A 6,000-nucleotide genomic window follows, 5' to 3' on the forward strand; every position below is an offset into this window, starting at 1 on the left:
AGGCACCTTTTTTAAAAATTTGTTAATTCTTTTTATTCTAATGCTATTTTGAAAATTTGAAAATTTGTGTTTCTTAGAATTTATATTTTAAATATATTTATATATTTATTTTATTTACAAATTTAATTTAAATTTAAAGTAAAGCCAATCAAGTTTAGAGAATTCTAACTATGGTCAACTATAAAAGTATCAGTTATGAGACATGTATAATACAACAATTTAAAGTATATTAATCTCTTTCTTTACATATATCTAAAATTTAAAATTTTCCTACTTTTTTTAATGGCTGGTATTCACAAAATTGTAGAAATTAATCCTACAATTGACAATTTGTGTGTACGTATACGAGTGATAAGGTTATGAACACTATCAAGTTACAAAAATTCTCAATTACCATACTCAATTGAGATGGTTTGGCTCGAAGTGCAGCAAGCAATTACGCGTTGCTTTCAAGGTTGCTTTAGTGATATCGTATTCTTCCTCAAGCTTTGAGTGGCTCTTAGCTGGTCGGATTGCAGGCCCGTAGACCCCGTTTCGGTGCCAATACCTTAGATAAGGAGTGGAAACAATACCACTAGAGATAGCTAAGGAATTGAACCTTAGTAGAACCCTTTTTTGTATATACTGCATTTTTGATTCCATTCATATTTGATTCCATTCATAAATAGATTTTCTTCTCTATGAGTTCTAGTCTCAATAAGAATACTAGTTTTTAGTTACTGTTCATATGTTATGATTTGAATATATCACACCAATTCGTTATTCCTACCTAAGCTGATGTATTTGCAAGAGTCCTAAACTCCAGCGGGTCAACTCTCAAGGAACTCCTTATACATAACCTGGCGAAAATGCCCATTTTTTGCTCTATACGAACTGGAAGGCTCGTGGATTGAAGCTCACAGTAGATCTTTTATCTGGGGGTCTACGAATGAGAAGAAGAAGCCCCATCTTGTTAAGTGGGAGCGGGTTTGCCAACCAAAGATTAATGGGGGTTTAGGCATACGGAGGATGAGTAAGAATAATGAAGCTTTTCTTATGAAGCTCGGGTGGGGAATATTGACTCTTCCTAATGCGCTATGGGTTAAGGTGTTACGTAGTAAATACATGAGAGAGGAGGTTGGTGTTCCTCAACCCGTTGCCAAAAGTGGTGATTCGCCTCTTTGGAAAGGAATTTGCAAGGTGTGGGATTCTTAAAGAAAGGGACGAAGTGACTCGCCCTAATCAATAAGCAGGAGAGGTTTGGTCGGATGAAGACGTGAGTTTCCTACCAATTTCTTAAATAATATTAAATTTATGTTATTCATATTTTAAATTTGTTTATTTATCCTCATTTAGTTCTTTTTTTATTTTTGTTTATCAATTCTAGGAAGGAAAAATATACCTTGGTTCTTGTGTCTCGATTCGTAAATTTGCTAAGAGACGGAATATCTTATCAAATAAGATATTTTGGTATTGGACTCAATGAGTCAATATGGGTAACTTCAAGACTACACATAATGAGTATGTGATTAATTTAAACTAACGTACCGATATGCACATACTTTTAAATTGTCAAATATCCCAATATATAGATTTAGTTTTGTGAGTTTTGACACTTTCAATGCTCCTGAGTTCGATTACACCTATTTGATTGGTAAGTTTATTGTTTTAGAGAAAGTATAATTCATTGATAAATTTATTTATTTTATTGATAATTCGATTGTATTTTTTTTAACAAACTTATAGACAATAATTTTTTTTTAATTTTAATCTATTATAGATATTATTGGATATCTTGCTAAACTTGGGAGTGAGAAGACTCTTGAAAAGGTCATCAACAATAATGTCATGTTCAAAGAAGTTTTTAATAATATTTAGGTAAGAAAAGTATTATTTTTATTTTAATAACATGTTATGATTTACATTTTGTACAAATATTTACTGTAGATATAACTAATTTATCTATAACTCTGCTTTCAAATTTTAGATGAAATGTGTAACAGTGAGCACAATATTATATGCTAATTACTTTTTTAATGAGGTTAATAAGATACTAAGTTGTCAATAAATTTTCACTAGCTTTTTAATATAAACTTTATTGTAAAATTAATATGCTATTATTACAGTTATATATGTTTTTATTTTTTCATGTCTCTTTCCTTATAGTTCAAGAATATTATAAACTTCAAACTATTTTATTTACATTTTACTTTGAATAAAGATAAATAAAACAGCATATCCAACACATTTGATATATAATAACGATGATAGTGTTATATTAAACTCGAAAAATTTATAATTATAAAATATTATTTTGCCAATGATGTCAAATTGAAATATAAGCCGTGTATTGCACGGGTTTAATACTATATATATATATATATATAGTATTAAATTTCTATAAATATCTATATTCATGATTGATTTATTCCAATTATATTTAGAGTATATTCTTTAATTAAATTTTTTTATAAATAAAATTTTTAATTTATTACATTCTATTTTTTAAATTGCATCAGACAAGTGATTTTTTATTTAAATTAATTATTATGAAATAAAGAATTGATTAAAAAATTTGTATCAAAATATTATATGTCCCAATGTTTTTATATATACATATATTGATTTTTATTATATATCATTTACGTCTTTAGTTCATTTTTTTAAAAAACAAATTTGTTACATTACGATTTCTCAATTATATACTGTGATTGATTCTTCTCTTAAATAAATCTATAAAGATAATTTATTCAAATATTTACACTAAAATATATCACATGTTATTAATTTTTTTTTTCAATTCTACTTATTAAATTCTTTATATCTAATATCAATATCCCATTAGATTTTAGTTATTTTTATAATTTTTTTTATAAATAAAATTTTTAATTCATTACATTTTCAATTTATATCATGTAATTGATTTTTTTCTTAATAGAATACTATATTAAATCTTATTATAGTTAATTGATTCTTTTCTAATCAATGTTATTATATTTAAATTATATCACATAATTACTTTTTCTTTTTATTTAAATATTAATAAATCTAATTATTTAATACATAATTTTTCTCTAAAAATAACGTCTATATTAGAATTATTAAAATTATTGATTAACAAAAATATAAACAAAAAATTATGATTATTAAAATGTCTATTTTAGTCATGATTTAATCATTAAAAAGATATTAAAATTTTATTTTATATATTTGTGTAAAAATAATTTAATTATTTATGAAAATAGATATTTAATTATTAAATTATGTTTTAATATAAAAAAAATATGAATGTATACATATTAAAAAGAAGATTAGAAAAAAAATAGAAGTATTTTAACTATTAAATGTTAATTTGTATATAATTAAATAGAAGATATTTTCTTTTTTAAAAATAATTGGAAAGAAGAAGGTATACATATTGGTTGTATCTGGTAAGACAATATAATCATAAGGCCGTTTTTCGATTTTGTAACAGCACCCCTCGAACGGGCGCGTTTATGGGCACGCCGTTTTTCGATTTTGTAACAGCACTCCTCCAAAGGGCGCGTTTATGGACACGTGTATCTGACCGACAGTTTGAACCCGCCAAACTCTTTGATACCGGCCAACGAACTATAGTTTAAATGACATAATCTCTCATTTTTTACCAATGAATTTGGGATTTAAGACTCATTAATTGTAACCGATCGGGAAAAAAAAAATCCTTCATATCCCTTCCCTTAGTCTTTTACGTGCACTACTCAGTTACTGTAGATCCACTATATTCCCTAAGAGATACTATACTTGCATTGCAACAAGAGATAAACCACATAGGTTTAGTACTATTTATGAATTAATTATGACCCACTAATTTCTTTACTTTGAATATTTTATGATCCATTATCTGTAAAGTAACAAAGTATAATATTCTTTTATCTTTCTAGTTTAAGTAATTGATTCTGTTCTAATGTTATGATAAAGTTTATCCCATAAACTGGCATGAGTGCTATGCACTAGAGAGTAGGGAATTCTGGAATGATAAACTAAATATGTGAGAAATTATTAGTAGGTAATCTAGTTTGATGGAGCATTGTAGGAAGGTACTCAAGGTAGCTCCAAGCAAGAGGCTATTAGCACATTATCGTTTACACAAAATGAAACTTAAGAGATGGAAATACTATCCGAATATGAGGATACCCAATCTGTCTCTGTTTCGGTCGGGACAAGTAACTATCTATTTTGTACTGGGATAAATTTTTGGGGGACGAAATAGTGACCGAATTTAGGTAATATCCGCTCCTATCCATCTTGATATATAAATAATATATATAATTTTAATATATAATATCTGTAATATATGTAAAATAATTAATAATATTGTATTATATTTAAATTTTTACTTTAATTTATATTATGTATGTGACGATGGTTATATAAATTTTAAAATTTAATTTTATTTATTGAATTTTAATAATTATAAGAGCGGATAGAGACGGAATGAGTTAAGATCAATTTTTTATTATTCGTGAGTATGAGCGGGACGGATTCTATGCATGTTATTGTAGGGCAGAGCAGAGTCTGATAGAGCAAAAAACTCGTCCATACTCTGTGCGTTGTTTGGTTCCTGCATTTACTTCCATTCACATTAGATTTTGTTAGAGATATAAACAAATAGGATTATGTTAAGTAATCAATGATTTTTTTTAACAACATGAATAATGAGTCTTAAAATTGGTCCAATTCAAGTAAAACACACTACACTTCAAATTACACACCTAAATTATAAAGTATACTTTTTGTCCTTGAAGTTTGGCAAAAGTTTCAAAAATACCCTTAAGTTTTATTTTATTTCAATTTTGTCCCAAAAGTTTTTTATTTGCATCAAATATACACTCGACGGCTAAATTTTCAAAAAATTTAAGACCAATCTAACAATAATGCATAAAAATTATGTTGATTTGTTTGTGTTGAGGATTGTTCTTATGAAATTGTTGTTGAATTGATCTTAAATTTTTTGAAAAATTAGCTGTCAGATGTATATTTGATGCAAATCGAAAATTTATGGGACAAAATTGAAACAAAATAAAACTTAGGGATATATTTGAAACTTTTATATCAAAATTTAGGGACAAAAAATATACTTTACCCATTATAATATTAGAATAACCATCTGCACATCTACTAAATTGAACATCCGATATATCTGTTATTTATATTGTTTAATATTTTTATTGTCTGCCTATACTTTTTTAAACATCAATGTTACTTTATTCTATCAACTTAAATTTTTAGAATAAGTAATTTATGACATAATATTAAAATTTTATGATTAATTTTATAATAAATTTGATCAAACTATATTGTTAAGAGGAAGTATAGGAAGTCAATGAAATATTTGTACAATGTATACAATAGAAGTTTAGGGATATCCGATTTAGTATTAGAGATATAACTATTAGTGTTACCTTTTCCTATTAGCTTAAGCTTTTGGGATGAATAGTTTTATGACATAGTATATGATAAACCCCAAAATCAGTTTAAACTTTTGGGATGAGTAGTTTCATATCGTTAATTATTCTACTATGGCCACACTTGTTGGCCCCGCCAAAACTTTAATCCCTCACGTCCCTTTCGAATTTGCAAGCTTTGTCTCGCTATTAAATCTTTACTCTTGTACCTAAATTAACACATTCGTTCTCCTGCGAATTTCTTCAACTTGAAATAAAAAGGATTTCACAGGCTTGCATTAACGAAGAGGTGTAAGATCTAGCAAGAAAGTCAGTATATAGATATGTCATCTGAAAATATTTTCACTCTATATATTTTTATGGAAAAATCTAGGGGTCAGCAACTTTTTCAAATTTTGGTCAGCATGTAATTAGTAAAAAAAATAAGTCATTAGATAAAATCTCACACTAATTTTACACTATTAAAATAATGATTGATAATTATTTAATGGCTACAAATTACAAAAGTTGCTGGTCCTAGCACTCCTCTATTTTTATTATATGATTGCCTGTAAAGTAACACGAGGAATAAAGC

Source organism: Arachis ipaensis, chromosome B5 (assembly GCF_059453495.1).
Source record: "Arachis ipaensis isolate K30076 ecotype BB chromosome B5, ASM5945349v1, whole genome shotgun sequence".
In the NCBI taxonomy this organism is placed as follows: domain Eukaryota; kingdom Viridiplantae; phylum Streptophyta; class Magnoliopsida; order Fabales; family Fabaceae; genus Arachis; species Arachis ipaensis.